This window comes from Sceloporus occidentalis, unplaced genomic scaffold, assembly GCF_023333645.1.
Source record: "Sceloporus occidentalis isolate IW3139 unplaced genomic scaffold, rSceOcc1.0.p SCAF_29, whole genome shotgun sequence".
Lineage (NCBI taxonomy): Eukaryota > Metazoa > Chordata > Lepidosauria > Squamata > Phrynosomatidae > Sceloporus > Sceloporus occidentalis.
Window position 1 is genome coordinate 7,740,191 of NW_028317009.1, and position 17,580 is coordinate 7,757,770.

Below are 17,580 nucleotides of genomic sequence, written 5' to 3' on the forward strand. Positions count from 1 at the left end.
TCGATCAACTGCACTCATCTCCATGACGGACGCATTGGCAGGAGCATTTTCCAGCACATCTCCACTGCAGGTGTTTCTCTCGCAGATGAAATGCGGCACGTGGTCATTCACATCATCTACATAAATGATCACATCGGCAAATCCTGTGAGGCCATCTCCTTCTTCATCTGTGGCAAGAACCACAAACCTCCAGAGATCGTGTTCCTCGCGATCCAGAGGCTTTTGGGCAAATATTCCTCCTGTCCTTTCATCTATAGTAAAAACTTCATGGTTCCTTGTTCTCGGTCATCTGGGTCTACAGCAGAAACCTTGACATAAGTCAAAGAGTAAACACAGTAGTATTGTTATTATTGGCCAAGAACATTTGAAGAATACTGTAACGGGTTCACCAAAAGAGCTGTAGTAACTCACAGAGATCACCCACATGTATCCTCCTGTTGTCCGCGGAAACACTTCCAGCACCAGCCAGCATGCGCACCTTGGAACCCTGCTATGTGTACGCAATAAGTAGACACAACTACCTTGAACTGAGTACAGCAGGAATTAACAGTTTATTGTTGTAAAACATTGACTGATATAGCCACAGAACTTCATTAACATAAATTAATAATGATAAACAGGTAGACAACCCAACCTTTAATCCCCTTTAGCTACTGAATATCCCGCTGGTAGCCATCCTGTTAATGGGATTAGTTTAACAATGGAGTTCCTGCCTGTTTGGCAGCCAGGCTGGAGCCATCTCTGAGTACCTTGGGCCCCTGTATGACAGGTCATTCTGTCACAAATACCCCTAACCCCCTTGTTCTGAGAGTTATAAGGAAGATGAGGTCAAAAATTCTGGAAACATGTTCAAAGTACAAGAGACTGGTGTAGACAGGGATACCTGCAGTACCAGAACCGGTAAGTGTGACAGTTCTTCCATTATGCGACCTTGGTACTCGTTCTGCGAGAAAACTGGAGCCTCATCATTTTTGTTCAACACGTTGATCATGACCGTGGTATAATCTTCCCACTTCCCCTCCGACGCCAGCACAGTGAGTTCATAGACCGGCACCTCCTCGTAATTCAGTGGCTGGAAAATGAAGACAGTGCCGGTTTCTGGGTCTACATCCAGGGCTCCCCCGTTATTCCCAGCTGTGATCTGATAGCGGATCTTTGCATTTATCCCTGTAACATAAACAGAGATTCCGAGAGCTTCTTCCAAACCAAACAGCTTCCCTTTAAACGGAACGACTTGTATGTCGAGTCAAATAAATGATTCGCATTACTGATAAGCACAGGAATGAGATATTACTAGTTACATGAGCCAGGATCGACCGGCCACATATGGATCCACCGGCAATGGGCACCACAGAACGTTCACAACTCTTTGAATCCATCCCAGATTCCAGACCATGCGGAACACCACGGGGTACGGAAGAGAGGGGCACTGGGTGCTGAGCTAACCAGGCACCCATTCTATTCCACTCTGCTTCAGATGGGAGGAAAAGCCGAAGGGAATGCCACCCAACACCTGAACCTCCTTTCCCAGAGCGACCTATCAGTTCTCAAACACCATCCAGTCCCAGGCTGAGCTCTCTCGCCCCCAGGTGCTCTTTAGAGATCCAGGACTGCTCTGCATGGCTGTAGTTTTATCGTTGGCTAAACTACTCTTGTTGCTGGATGACGTCCTTGTCGGTAACCTACTGAGTGACAAACTCACCATCTGACCTGATCCACGAGGAAGGTAGGGCACCCACCGCGCCCCACCCATCGAGTGAAGGCACATCTTGGGCAGCTGATGCTTTTTATGTCACAAATTGCCGTCTACATTGTGTTTTTCTGTCTGAAGCCACGAGGTTCTCCCAAACGTTTGGAGCAGCTTCTAAACGTGTCCCATTTCTTCAGTTTTCTGCGCAGGCTTTCTCCGGGGTGTTGATTGTCGCTGTCTGTCCGTGCTCTGTCCTCTATCGGCTATAAATCCTTTATAATGTACCTATTCTACGGCCCCTCAGCCACGCTTCTTGGAATTTGATCTTCAGCCCATGATTTGAAATCAGAGCAGAACGCATTCTGGAAAACTCTGCGCTGCGGTGATTCCCCGGAACTCATTCCAAGGACTTTCAGGTCATTTCCAGTCCTAGTGTCGGAAATCACTCTGACAGAGAACACAGCGTGCGGGGTACGCGCGCAGGGGCAGCGGGGTACGCGCGCAGGGGCAGCGGGGTACGCGCGCAGGGGCAGCGGGGTACGCGCGCAGGGGCAGCGGGGTACGCGCGCAGGGGCAGCGGGGTACGCGCGCAGGGGCAGCGGGGTACGCGCGCAGGGGCAGCGGGGTACGCGCGCAGGGGCAGCGGGGTACGCGCGCAGGGGCAGCGGGGTACGCGCGCAGGGGCAGCGGGGTACGCGCGCAGGGGCAGCGGGTCCATGGGCAACGGGTCAATAGGTAGATGGGCAGCAGGTAGGCGCGCAGGGGCAGCGGGTCCGCGGGCAGGCGCGCAGGGGCAGCGGGTCCGCGGGCAGGGGCAGCGGGTCCGCGGGCAGGGGCAGCGGGTCCGCGGGCAGGGGCAGCGGGTCCGCGGGCAGGGGCAGCGGGTCCGCGGGCAGGGGCAGCGGGTCCGCGGGCAGGGGCAGCGGGTCCGCGGGCAGGCGCGCAGGGGCAGCGGGTCCGCGGGCAGGCGCGCAGGGGCAGCGGGTCCGCGGGCAGGCGCGCAGGGGCAGCGGGTCCGCGGGCAGGCGCGCAGGGGCAGCGGGTCCGCGGGCAGGGGCAGTGGGTGTATGGGCAGCGGGTCTGCGGGCAGCGGGTCCGCGCGCAGGGGCAGCGGGTCCGCGGGCAGGCGCGCAGGGGCAGCGGGTCCGCGGGCAGGCGCGCAGGGGCAGCGGGTCCGCGGGCAGGCGCGCAGGGGCAGCGGGTCCGCGGGCAGGGGCAGTGGGTGTATGGGCAGCGGGTCTGCGGGCAGCGGGTCTGCGGGCAGGCGCGCAGGGGCAGCGGGTCCGCGGGCAGGGGCAGTGGGTGTATGGGCAGCGGGTCTGCGGGCAGCGGGTCCGCGGGCAGGGGCAGCGGGCAGCGGGCCCGCGAGTTGGCGCGCAGGGGCAGCGAGTAGGCGCGCAGGGGCAGCGGGTAGGCGCGCAGGGGCAGCGGGTAGGCGGGCAGGCGCAGCGGGTCCGCGGGCAGGCGCAGCGGGTCCGTGGGCAGGCGCGCAGGGGCAGCGGGTCCGCGGGCAGGGGCAGCGGGTCCGCGGGCAGGCACGCAGGGGCAGCGGGTCCGCGGGCAGGCGCGCAGGGGCAGCGGGTCCGCGGGCAGGGGCAGCGGGTGTATGGGCAGCGGGTCGGCGCCCCATGGCAGCGGGTCTGCGGGCAGGGGCAGCGGGTCGGCGCAACATGGCAGCGGGTCCGCGGGCAGGGGCAGCGGGTCGGCGCCCCATGGCAGCGGGTCTGCGGGCAGCGGGTCCGCGGGTAGGCGCGTAGGGGCAGCGGGGTAGGCGCGCAGGGGCTGCGGGGTAGGCGCGCAGGGGCAGCGGGGTAGGCGCGCAGGGGCAGCGGGGTAGGCGCGCAGGGGCAGCGGGGTAGGCGCGCAGGGGCAGCGGGTCTGAGGGCAGCGGGTACGCGGGTAGGCGCGCAGGGGCAGCGGGTCCGCGCGCAGGCGCGCAGGGGCAGCGGGTCCGCGGGTAGGCGCACAGGGGCAGTGGTTACATGGGCAGGCGCGCAATGGCAGCGGGTCCATGGGCACACGGCACCGGGTACACGCATGGGCCCACCAAGTATACACAGGGTATGCGTTCGTTTCATGTCACCGGATGCACGCACGTTCCACGCAGTAGGATTCCCACGGGGAATACACGCCACGGGGTACGCATCCCTTCTCTTTACGGCGGGGGCGAGAAGGCACCAAGGCCAGCGTGTCTATAAGTCTGCGCATGGGCATGTGATCCTCTGCTTATAATAGCCCTCAAAAGGACTTAATGCCTTGGGTTACAAGACAAATACAAGTAGGTAAACCTCCCACCCGCTCCCTAAAATGTCTTGAACCAGGACCCTCATTACTCAGTCATGGGCCGGCCCTTTCCAACACTTTACCTGTGGCCCTTTGTACGCTCCCAGTTTTTCCTCCCCGGTCCCTTTCCCTCCAATTACTCAATCAAAGCGGATTTCTTGCATCCAGTATCGGCGCATTATTATACAAATCTGCAGATACAAAGTTATAATATAAAGAAACAGATCTGCAGATACAAAGTTATAATATAAAGAGCCAAATCCAGTGAAAGTAACGCGTGGCCGAGCCAACTCCCCACAGCCATTAATATCACATTTGTTGCTCGAAGTCAGAATTATCCGGGCGATTAAACACGGAACGTCCAGAACACGGCAGAGAACCGAGGGGCATCTAGGGGCGTGCGGGAGGCTTTAAATAACACATAGCAAACAAAAATGGCAGACGGCATTATTATTATTATTATTTATATACACAATATATACAACGTATCAGCACCAAGAGCTTTACACACACGAGAGGGTAACCGGCACGCCGCGGCCCAGCGAGCGAATCAAACCCCAGAACATGGACATAAACTCTGCACAAAGAGTAAACAGCGCTACAATATTAACCCTCTGTGTGCCACAGCGGCGTGCGGCCCATCGCAAGGCAAACACAATCGTATCGTTAAAGACATAGAAGCGAGCGGCAAACATCTCAGATGCTACATCACAACAGCATAAAACACAGGGTTTAACCCTTTCAGCCCAGTTTGTATTTAAAAAAAACAAAACAATTTATTGATAAATAAAACCACATGCTTGTCTTATAAACAAGCCACTCACCGGCCCTCCGTGTCCTTACTGTAACAGTTCAGCCGGAGTCCAAACAATCCCTCCATGGGGTAGATTTTGGTGTAATAATCCAGACCCCAGAGCTCCTCCGATCTGCAACCAATATTATATTCCAGGGCCTTGGCCTGCTGCTTGTTTGAGCAGATAATTCCCCAATTCACCCCAAACAGGCTTCTCAGGGGGGCAGAAAGTTGACAGCAGCCCCCCACGCAAACTTGTGGGGTCTTTTTGGGTTTCCATTTCTTAATAGAAAGAGTGGATTAAGAGGCAACATCAAAGCAGCTCTTTGAAAATCACTGAACAGCCCAGCAGTCCTGACCCAGGTGGATCAATCAGAGCCGCCCTCTACCTGCAAGATCCACCTCCATTCCTACCAGGAGATCCTGACAGCCTGCGGGGGGCAGACCTCGCAGTAACAATACGTGAATAAACCGTGATATTCATCGGAGGACAGCTACAGGAGCTGTAACAGGGCACCTACAGCATGGAGAGGGGCAATAATAATCATTATTATATGAACGATGTATAACGGGGCAATATCTGCACTTTATGCTATAAGATTGGATTATAGCATGTGCTATATAAGGTTTCAGACATGATGTCTGTTCATCCTCACCCCAGCCTCAGGGGGCACCGGAAAATTAATGGGGTTCATTGTCAACCAACATATTCAATGATGCAACATAAAGATGCAAAAGTTATAATATAAAGACGCAAATATAAAGGTATAATATAAAGACCCAGATATGCAGATATAAAGTTATAATATAAAGACCCAGATATGCAGATATAAAGTTATAATATAAAGAGCCAAATCCTTATCACATTTGTTGCACGAAGTCAGAATTATCCGGGCAATTAAACACGGAACGTCCAGAACACGGCAGAGAACCGAGGGGCATCTAGGGGCGTGCGGGAGGCTTTAAATAACACATAGCAAACAAAAATGGCAGACAGCATTATTACTATTATTATTATTACTTATATACACAATATATACAACGTATCAGCACCAAGAACTTGGAACGATCAGCTTTACACGCATGAGAGGGTAACCGGCACGCCGTGGCCCAGCGAGCGAATCAAACCCCAGAACATGGACATAAACTCTGCACAAACAGTAAACAGCGCTATTGTTGAAGACATATAAGCGAGCGGCAACATCTCAGATGCTACATCACAACAGCATAAAACACAGGGTTTAACCCTTTCGGCCCAGTTTGTATTTTTTTTTAAAAAAAATACCCGTATTTTCTCGATTATGAGACAAGGTTTTTTCCAGAGCAAATGCTCTGAAAAACACCCCTCATCTTAAAATCGGGGTCGTCTTATAATCAGACCTCAAATAGGTCTGACTATGAGACTAAGATCCAGAACCCCCGCAGCGATGCAGGGAACCTGGATCCTCCTGTGTTATGCCCCCCCAACTTACCGGTGCTTCTGAGTCCCCGGTGCTTAGTCCGGGCAGCGTGTAGAGCTCTATGCGATTTGCGTAGACAACTTCCGCTGCAGCGGAATATAGTGGCATATAGTGGATGACATTGGGTAATACACATTTTTTCTTGACCAGGGAAACCTTAAACATTTTAATGGAATTATTAACCTGATTTTTTTTATATTTGCATGCGTGTACATTGTTTATGGGGTTAATTATAATGGTATAGATCTGATTTAAATCTCTTAAGGGATCTCTCTCTCTTCGGAGTCCAACACCAGTCATACAACCTCTAAAAATGCACCAAACTTTCTAAATATTACCGGATTATTTTAGAGGGGCCGATAAGTGAAGGTTTTGTCATAAATAAAACATATGTACATATGTATCAATGTTAAACATTTCTGCAATATACAAAGTGGAAAGGAGACGGTTCTTTTGGGGGCTGCTTTGTTTATGTGGAAAAATATTGATATTACAAATATTTATTTTACAAAAGCCCCAGCGGGTTTCTTATGAACAAAGAGCGCCCCGACCATGCAAGCAGTGAGACTGTGAACCGTCTAAACCCGTATTCCAGATAGCTTTATTCTACAGTTTGGAGAATGTGGGAAAAATAATTATATTTGTCAGAAACGGAGAAATTCCATTGAATGCAGTGGGTTTTGCAGGAGTCCGCACGTTGCTGAATGCTTTTTGTTTCTGTGTTTTAAGTGTCGGGTTAACGCTGACAGCCCTCTGTCCTTCTTCTAATCGAGGCGCCGTCCTGTGATGAGCAATCACACAGCCACCCACATTCTGAACTTTGCTCCGCGCTCCGTCCTCGGGGAGGCCGATCAGAGGGGCTCCTTAGTTGCCACCGACAGACTAAGATTTGACTTCACAGCTAAGGGTGCGATGAGCACCCAGGAGATCCGCAAAACGGAGGAGATAGCAAACCAGTTAATTCAAGAGAACAAGGTGAGCACACGGCCCTCTCCGGCCCTGGCCTGCGAGCCCATCTACCCTTTGCGGTCGCTGATCGGTGTGTTTGCGTGCAGGTTGTGTACTCCTTGGACTGCCCGCTTGCCGAGGCCAAAGCTATCCAGGGCCTGCGTGCCGTGTTTGACGAGACGTATCCTGACCCTGTACGCGTCGTGTTGGTGGGAATCCCTGTGGAGACTCTGATTGCCGACCCTTCTGGTCCTGCCGGTTCTGTGACATCGGTGGAGTTCTGCGGAGGAACGTGAGTAACGGCCCTGAGCCCCCGATATATATTTATATTACTCCTATACCGAGCGTAGCGAGCCGGTACCTCTCGGCTACCGCTGCCCTTAAACCTTTTGTGGTGCTGTCAATCTCCAGACACCTGCAGAATTCCGGCCACGCCGGTACGTTTGTCATCGTCACAGAAGAGGCCATTGCCAAAGGGATCCGTAGGATTGTGGCTGTCACCGGGGCCGAGGCGGTAAAGGTGAGTATTTCGGGAGCGTGACGGTAAGACGCACACGCTACAGGAGCCCCGCTACGATCGCTCTGGGAATGGCTACCCGCTAACCCCGATCCTGTATCGCAGGCTGTGCGCAAACAGGAGGCTCTGAAGGCTGCGCTCTCCACATTGGAGGGCAAAGTGAAGCAGCAGACTTCCCCCAGATAGAAATAGCAGATCTCAGCGAGGTACGGGCGCGGGGGATGTACCGGTGATGGGCCGGTGTGTGCTCTGATTAACGGGGGGCTTCTTCACTGCTGCTCTTCTTTCAGACTCTGGCCACAGCCGTCATCTCTCAGTGGCAAAAGGATGAGCTCAGAGAGCAGCTAAAAACCTTGAAGAAAGCCATGGACGATCTGGACCGTGCCAGCAAAGCCGATATTCAGAAACGGTTAAGTGGGGGGGGCCGTGATGTCTCGGAATTTTCTGGTTATATATATATATATATATATATATATATATATATAGGTTTTTACGCTGCGGCTTTTGTTTTTAGTACACATACGCGGTAAATTCACAGACCTAATAATAATAATATTTTTATGCTTGTGTTTGATTTTGTCAGGTTTTGGAAAAGACCAAACAGCTGATTGAAAACAACCCCAACCAGCCTCTGCTTGTCCTAGAGATGGAGAGTGGAGCTTCTGCCAAGGTACTGCGCAGACACGAGCCACCGCGGGGCTGCCTGATTGGAAGGGTCACCCCGAGCGTGGCTGCAGCACCAGTCTCCAGAGCTGCCTCGCAGCACTTTGCATGTCGGGTTTCATCTCCAAGACGTCTTCTGATCGATCGCTCTTCTTTTTGTTTTTTTTAAACAGGCTGTGAACGAATCCCTGAAACTCCTGAAGTCTCAGTCGCCAAACACTGCAGCCATTATCTTTACTGTAGATAACGATGCCGGGAAGATTACGTGTTTGTGTCAGGTGCCTCAGGTAATAGGCTCATCTCTTTGAATTCTCATCTCTTTTCTGAGTTCTACTATTAGGCATTTATTAGACTTATGGGCTTGCCAGGCAGTGAGCTTTCTGGGGCTTCTTTAACGTGCGTTGTGTCGATTTGCAGGGAGCGGCAGATAAGGGTCTAAAGGCCAGCGAATGGGTGCAGCAGGTATGTGAATTGATGGATGGAAAAGGAGGAGCGAAGGACACGTCTGCTCAGGCCACGGGAAAGAATGTAGGCTGTCTCTCTGAGGTGCTGAGGCTGGCTGAAGACTTTGCTAAACTTTAACTGTCTATGAAGAACTGAATGTCAGATACTCATCTCCACATCAACCCCACTCACCACCTCCAGTAATATACAGCAGGAGTTCCGTCCAGCAGTGAAGGGGTTGATTCCGTGGATCTCTTGTTTCACGCATGGTAGTCAAATGCTGCTTTGGCAGACCAGTTTCTTTCAATACATGGAGTGTGACTACTTCCACTGGTTTACACCAGATTACACGCGTCTCTAGAAATGTGACGGATACATTGAGCCGAATCCATCCCTCCTATTGGGACATTGCAAAAATCAGCCCCATCCCCGCTCTAACCCGGCTCCCTCTGTTAAAATCTGTACCGCCGTCGCTGTTCGGGCTCAGTGCTAACATTCTAAGTATTGTATGTTGTAGAAAATCATTCATGTAAAATAAAAATCATGCAATGTCACGGTGTCTTCTGTGTTACTGAGTGCATGTTCACGTGGGACTCCTTAATAAAGAGGTACTCTGAGAATCTGAGTAAAGGCAGGGGCGATCCTGAGCTTAACTCTGCTACCTCTGCATCCAGCTGCAGGAAACCTCGCTAGAGAAGTGACCTTTCTCCATGGCAGGTAATATGGGCAGGGCTCTCCACCAAATGTATGGGTTTGTCTCAGTCTGTCATTTCTAGTCTTGTCAGACCCCTTGAATATATGCATTGTAAGAAACGCTGCATACAGTGTTTGCGCTATATAAATACAAGATGATAATAATAATATAAACCGACATCAGGACCCTTCATGTCACCTGCAGTGGCGTTTATTGCATTTGTTGCAGATGCATTTCATTAATCAGCAGCTTCTCTCTGTGCAATGATTATCCATCACCACCACAGGGCAGCAATGAACCTATGATATGTATACATATACATATATACATATGAGCCTATATACATATATGGAGTCTGATTTACCCCGTGATGTTATTGTTTCCATATTCAGTATGCTGCATGAAGAACACACTCACTATTTCATTTACCAGCTGCTTCTCTCGGTGCAATGATCATCCATCCCCACCAGAGGGCAGCAAGGCCCAAATATATCATATATAATTGCATGTCATGAAAATGCTGACCCCTGCTGGTCACTGGTGTGCATGCCGGTTCCATTAACAATATTAAACTGGAATTTGTAATACTTTGGCGCCGTCGTGTGGACATACTATGTAATTACATGTCAGGTTAAATGGTGTGAAGTTAGGATTTGTTATCCTTTGGCATCATCATGTACTGTATTACACCATATACTGCATGACAACCTATGAATACATATATATTTAATGGAGTCTGATTTACCCTGTGATGTTATTGTTTCCATAATCTGTATGCTGCATGAAGAACACACTCACTATTTCATTTACCAGCTGCTTCTCTCGGTGCAATGATCATCAATCCCCACCAGAGGGCAGCACTGCCCAAATATATCATATTTAATTGTGTGTCATGAAAATGCTGACCCCTCCTGGTCACTGGTGTGCATGCCGGTTCCATTACCAATATTAAATTGGAATTTGTTATACTTTGGCGCCGTCGTGTGGACATACTATGTAATTACATGACAGGTTAAATGGTGTGAAGTTAGGATTTGTTATCCTTTGGCATCATCATGTACTGTATTACACCATATACTGCATGACAACCTATGAATACATATATATTTAATGGAGTCTGATTTACCCTGTGATGTTATAGTTTCCATAATCTGTATGCTGCATGAAGAACACACTCACTATTTCTTTTACCAGAAGCTTCTCTGGGTGCACTTGGCGTCCCGCCTCAGGAGCTCTCACACTCTGATTCCCTCCTCAGGTGCTCTCACACTCTGCGTCCCTCCTCAAGAGCTCTCACACTCGGCAACCCTCCTCGCACTCTCCGCGTCCCCTCGGCGCAAACACTCTGAGTCTCCATACTCTGCGTCTCCCTGCTCACACTCTGCATCCTCTCTCGCCCACGTTCTGCGTCCTCACACTCTGCATCCCCTCTCGCCAGCACTCTTCGGCCCCTCAAGCTCACACTCAACATTCCTTCTTGCTCACACTCTTGCCCGCAGTGTGCATCTTCAAACTCTGTCTACTCTTGCCCACACTCTGTGCCCCCTCACATTTTACGCCACCTCACACACTGCGCTCAATCTGTTTCTTCCCTCTCGCGCACACACACACTCTGCATCTCCACACTCTGCATCCTCTCTCGCCTGTACTCTGCATCTCCACACTCTGCATCCCCTCTCGCCATCACTCTGCATCTCCACACTCTGCATCCCCTCTCGCCTTAAGTCCTTAAGTCCAGACGGTTTCTTATGATGTTGTTCCGATCAGAGTATATCATGGAGTTCTGCTTTTGAGGTCCCTGCATTGCCCCTAAATCAGACTCTGTTTCAAGAACACACCCCTCTGATCACATGACCAATTATATGACACCATCCCCAAGAATTGGGTCCCATCTTTGATGTGCCAATAAGCAGCAATGACGTGAAGTAGTCGTTTCCGGTATGACTATCAGTCTCTCGCATTGTTTTGGAGGAATTTTAGCCCCTCTTCTTTACAATGCTGCTTCAGTTGAATGAGGTTTGCGGATATTTGTTTGTGTTGTAAATTTGCCGGTGTGATTAGGATCAATGTCCTGTTGCATGACCCATTTTTTTATTTTTTTTTGGAAGCCCGAGGTGCGTGCTCCTTTGGTGCCGCATTCTGTGCACAAGGCAGCAGAAGCCAGACTACGATACCGAGTTCCCTCACGGAGAACTCGGACAAATTCCCACCCCCCCCCATGGGAGGGTCGGATCTTGAGTCTCACCCCGAAGAGTGAGACTCCTTGCTGGTTTTTGTGAAGAGAGGAAGGGGCCAGAAGGCTCCCAATCCTCCTCCAGCAAAGTCCAGGCTTCACTGCCTCTTAAAAAGAAAACAGTGTCCAAAACGTGGTACAAATGCGTGTGCCGTAGAATTGTGAGGGCCAAGCCGTGAATTTCAAGCCTGAATCAAAAGGGGGGCAAATTAATCGGCACTCGTGTAAAACGAAGTGAATTAAATAAATTAAGAAAAATAATTTAGGGACAGGCCATTGTTGGCCTGCCGGATTCAAAAATAAAATCTTAACCCCAAGACCAGAAGGTACCTGGGGAAAAGGTAGTGCTGGTAGGCCGCCAGTGAGAATGTGCGCTCACCGTGTGCAGTGGCGTGCAATACCACACACGGTGACTCCAGCATTTCTGCCGGGGCAATTCCACCTCAGGCTCCTCATTGTCAACCTCAATGACTGCAAGCTTCCCAGGTCCTGTGGCTGCAAAACAAACCAAATCATCACCCCACCCCACCGTGCTTTACAGTTGGTACGAGCATAACCGGGAACTCTCCGGGTTTGACCCACCCATTTCCCTTTAAAAACTGGGGTGTTTCCCACGATGTCAGTGGGACCTCCCACCCACATCAGCAGGACCGCCTGCTGATGTCAGTGGGCATCCCTAGCCACGTCCCGCAAGGGTAGGCCCAAAATTTCCTAGGTAGGGATACGAGGTGTTTGTGATTGGTTTTCACCAAATGTGGCGCTGTGCATTATGGCCAAACATCTCCACAATTTTGCATACTTAAGCCGTCCTGCCACGTTCTTTTTAGAGAGAAGAGGCTTTCTCCTGGCAAACCTTCCAAACAAACCATACTTCTAAGTGTTCTTTCATGAACATTACGATCTAACCTGCTGACTGAGGCCTATTGAGGTTTTTTTGCAATTTCTCTGAGCAGTGCCTTGGGGTGAATTTGCTGGAACTTCCACTCCTGAATGTTTTCCACTTTTGAATAATCTTTCTCACTGTAGAATTTTAATCGTTTGGAAACGGCCTTATATAGCCCTTCCTAGATTGATGGGTAGCAGCAATTATCATAATGGTGTAGCAACCTATTCTGCAGCACTGCAGAAAATGCAGGCGATCTGCAATTTGCCTCCGCACACGCAGCGAGAAGACAAGAAAGCTACACTGTGTCTCATCTTCTGTTACTGTAACGTCCCGAGAAGATTGTCCCGTGTTCCTTTCCTACTCTACACACAGATGAGCGCGCCTACGTTCGTCCTAGAGAAGACACTCGTGATTAGATGAAGAGACTTGATGTCTTTAAAGGGTTGCGGCAATAATCTTAATTGTCTTGCAGATGTTTCTCCCTTGTAACTATACTGAGGGATGTGCTGGCGTTCTATAAAATAAAAACAGTGTAGTAATAATGCTGTATTACTGAATTCTAGATGGCATGGACATATTGATGTAACGGACAGATCTGGTAAAAGTGAACCACGCAGGATGGATCCTCTGTGATTGGTCCATTTCTTGCACCCAGAATGTTTCTTAAAACATATGGACACGCCAGGCGATGCAAACATCTCCCTCCGGGGGCAACATGTGAGCGCTCTTGGCTCAGTTTGTGAGTGCGTATTCATTGGGCCTGCAGTCGCTATACCGCTGTGTGTGTTTCTTTAATGTCCATGGCCTACTTCCGGAGATTATATAATAGTCGACGCATGTTCATGGTCCTTTGACAGCCAGTTTATGAACCTTATTTCATCCCTTGTGCTCTCCTCTTGTGGCTCAGCTAATGTGAACAGGCTCTGCTCCCGGGATTAACGAAAAGGCTTATAGCGATCTACAAACTTCTACTACGTGCCTGGGGGGTTTCTATCTGGCTGTCACCCTCAGCGTGTCTGACTGTTATTGTCACCCATCTATTTTATGGCTTTTAACGAATGACCTCTGTTAAATTGCAAATGGCAGCTTTCTACAGAAAGATTTGCCTTTCATTTGCAGGAGATCAAATGCTATTATCCGCTTGTACATCGCTTTACTTGCTTTACTTTAATAGAGGTGATTCTCCATTCCCTCATCTGACTGCAGGCCAAATAACAAAAGACTCCAAAGTTGTTAGATTTTTGGCAAAGCCTTTGGATAATTAGTTATTTGCAGCCCCGACAGTAAATTCACAAAGGTTTAAAACAGGATAATTTAAAGAGATTATGTGTGTGTTGACGCGCACATTTCCCCTTTTTCTATTAAGTCGTACATGCTGAATTGAATGATGGGCCACCGTTAGGGTCCTATCCCTGGTGGGCCACAAATCCACTTTGAGAATAATATATAAATGATGCCTGTAACCTGTCAGCAACCAGGTGTCTCCAAAATCTGCTCCCTTTTCTTTAACCTATTAAATCTGGGCTTTTAGTTCAAATAAAAACCTTGCAAAACCCACCTTTTCCAACAGGACGAGGCTCGGACTCTTAGAACTACTTATATAATCAGACGAGAAAATGGCATGCAGACGGGATGCTCCAGTGGAAGCAGGAGCATCCGGGAGGTGATTAAGGCCACATCGTTCATTAAGATGGTGCAGCTTGCCCATCTCCTCAGCGGCAGAAGGAGCATCAGGTAAGGGATGAAGGCGGCAGGGGCTGAGTGTCTGGGTGATGCACTCATTCAGCCGCTGGGGAGCGATGCAGCCTGCATCCCCTTCCTAGTGCTCCTTCTGTCTCTGGGGAGATGGGCCGGGTGCGCCAGATACCAGGTACTCACTCGCTTGGTGGGGAGTGATGCCATCTGCAACCCCTCCCTGGTGCATCTGCTACCGTTGTGGAGATTAGTCAGCCGTGCAATTCTCCTGGCCCTCACGCAGCCGCTGGCAAGTGATGCTGCCTGCATCCCCTCCCTGCTGCTGGGGAGTTATGCCAGCTGCGCCATTTCCCAGGCACTCACTCAGCCGCTGGGGAGTGATGCTTCCTGCATCCACTCTCTGGTGCTCCTACTGCCTATAAGGACATGGGCTGGTTGTGCTATCTCCCAGGTACTGGGGGGTGATACTGCTGGCATCTCCCCCCAGATGCTCCGGCTTCCACTAGGGAGATGGGCCAGTTGTGCTATCTCCCGGGTACTCACTCAGCCTCTGTAGGGTGATGCTACAGGTATCTCCTCCTGGATGCTCCTGCTTCCGCTGGGGAGATGGAATGGCTGCTCACTTAGCTGCTGGGTAGATATGCTGGCTCCACCATTGCCCAGGCACTTAGCCAGTGGGGAGTGATGCGGTCTACATCCTCTCCCTGGTGCTCAGGCTGCCGTTGAGGACATGTGCCAACTGTTCCATGTCCCAGGCAATCTCTCAGGCGCTGTGGAATAATGCCACCTGCATCTCCTCCCTGTTTTCTACTACGGCTGCCGCTGGGGAGATGGCTAGCTGCTCCATCACCCAGGCATTTACTCAGCTGCCGGGGAGTGATACCGCCGGCATCCCTTCCCTGGTGTTCCTTCTGCCACTGGGGAGGTGGGCCGGCTGCGTCATCTACTGGGCAGTCACACAGCCATTGAGGAGTGATGCCACCTGCGTCCTTTTCCTGGTGCCACCTAAATCCCTCCCCTCTTCTGCTCGGGAGGTGTGCCAGCTGCGCAATTTCCCATGCACTAGGGAGTGATGCCTTTATTCCCTCCATGGTGCTCCTTCTGTTGCTGGGGAAATGGGTCAGCTGTGCTTTCTCCCAGGCACTCACTCAGCCAGTGGGGAGCGATGCCGCCTGCATCCCCTCCCTGGTGCTCCTGCATTCCGCTGGGGACATGGGCCAGTTGCGCCATCTCTAGGGTACTCACTCAGCCGTTGGTTAGTCGTGCTGCCTGCATCTCCCCCATGATGCTCCTGCTGCCGCTGAGGAGATGGGATTTGCGCCTAGGTCCCTGTCAGTCGCATTGAGAGCGTTTCCCACCATGCAGAGCCCCCATAGCCAGCTAGTTCATGAAAGTCCAGTTACGGCTGATGATGTGGGTTTTCCCGGTCACCCTGTGCCCCCAATGAGACATAAGTGCCTCCCAGTGCCGTGTTTGTAGAATTCTTGCTTTCCAGTGCCGTCTGTGTGCTCTCGCAACTTACCAATGCCATTCTGTCCCAATGCAGCTTCCCAGTGCAATCTTTGTAGTATCCATGCAGCTTCCCAGTGCCATCTTTGTCCCTACTCAGCTTCCTAGTACCATCTTTGTCCCAGTATAGCTTCTCATTGCGATTTTGTCCCTACGCGGCTTCCCAGTGTTATCTTTGTAGTATCCAAGCAGCTTCCCAGTGCCATGTTTGTCCCCACGCAGTTCCCCAGTGCCATGTTTGTCCCTACGCAGCTTTCCAGTGGCATCTTTGTCCCTGCGCAGCTTTCCAGTGGCATCTTTGTTGTATCCACGCAGGTTTCCAGTGCTATCTTTGTAGTATCCACGCAGCTTTCCAGTTCTACTTCTCCAATCACCACTCACTACTAGAATATTAAAGGCACTGTAAGGTTGAGCCGAAATAACGTCTTAAATGTTAAGGCATTTTTATGTTGTTGTAGTTTTGTTATTTGAAATGCAACTCCTCATCATGGGGTTGAAACCAATAACTTGTAAGTATTCTTGTCGACCTAGACCAAGATACAACACTGCTTCCTTTAACAAATGTGAAGTACGAGTAGTAGTGGATTTCCAGAGCCTGGGAATATGAGGCGTTTAGCGAGTATCAGTATATAAAGAATTGGTCACCAGTGAAGAAGGACCTCTGTCTCCAGGTAGTTGCTACACCTAGACATTCCTATGTATGAGTTTGCTGGGATCGTTGTGAGTAATGAGGGAGTCCTGGCAACAAGAGATTGTTCCTTTACGGCCAGAGGTCCATTTAAGAATACATTTAATGTCATATGTGGGCAGTGTTTTGTCTAGGGTAGGTATTGCCCCTAAGATATTCCTGGCTTTCATGTACAAGAATAGATCTTTACGAGAGAGCTGGTATTTTGGGTATCGAACTTCTCCAAATTCTCAGTGACCAGACTGTGTTTGGGAGTTGGAACCACAACAGCTCTAGGAAGTGGCAAGGGGCCGAAAGTGTACTCTAACTCTACTTAAAGCGACACTTGAATGTTTTAGTAAGCCAAGAGTATCTGGGCTATTGCTCTTGCCTTATAGTATAGTGTTAAGTTAGGTGCTCCAAAAAAAAAAAAACCCCTTTCTCTTTGGTAGTTGTAATAGTTTTTGTGATATTCTGAGTCTTTTCTTTTGCCAGGTAAGAGAATTGAAACCCGGATGTTATAATCGGAGGATCCAAGCTGGGATGTGGATAGGCAGAGTTCAGAACAAATACCTGGTTGTCGATCTTTGTTATTGCCAAAGCAGCGCAGTAGGCAGATACTTTTGTGGGTAGCTGAAACGAGCATGTTTTGGAATTTAAACCAATGCTACTTATGTTCTCTGCATTTTCTTGTGACATTACTTAAAACCCTTCTACTCGTATAGCTAGCGCACTTGGTGACACCTTGTAGACCATTATAATTTGTGGCAGTAATGTGGACTTAACCATGTCTCTTATTGTGATGTGTATTTCTTGTGCCAATTACATGTACAAGCCAAGTGCTCTTTGGTGGCCTCCTAAATTAGCACGTTTCGGACAAGTGAGCAGTACGTTCAATGAGCAAGACGTGGTGGTTTAACGTGCGGTTTATCAGGTTATCAGTCATGTTAACAACCCCAGTCTAACTTGAATTTTTGTTTCATTGTGCGGTGCTTTGTCATCTCCCGATTTCTTGTAGGCCTGATTTCGAGGTACGTCTCCAGTAATGATAGACCACAGATCGGCTCTGCACAGAGGGTGTAATGTCATGGACCTGGA

General features: G+C 50.2%; 1 pseudogene; it reads left to right on the plus strand.

The window, feature by feature from the left end:
- The first annotated feature begins 3,318 nt into the window (after positions 1–3,318).
- LOC149299253 (alanine--tRNA ligase, cytoplasmic-like) lies at positions 3,319–8,954 on the plus strand (annotated as a pseudogene).
- The last annotated feature ends 8,626 nt before the right edge of the window (positions 8,955–17,580 follow it).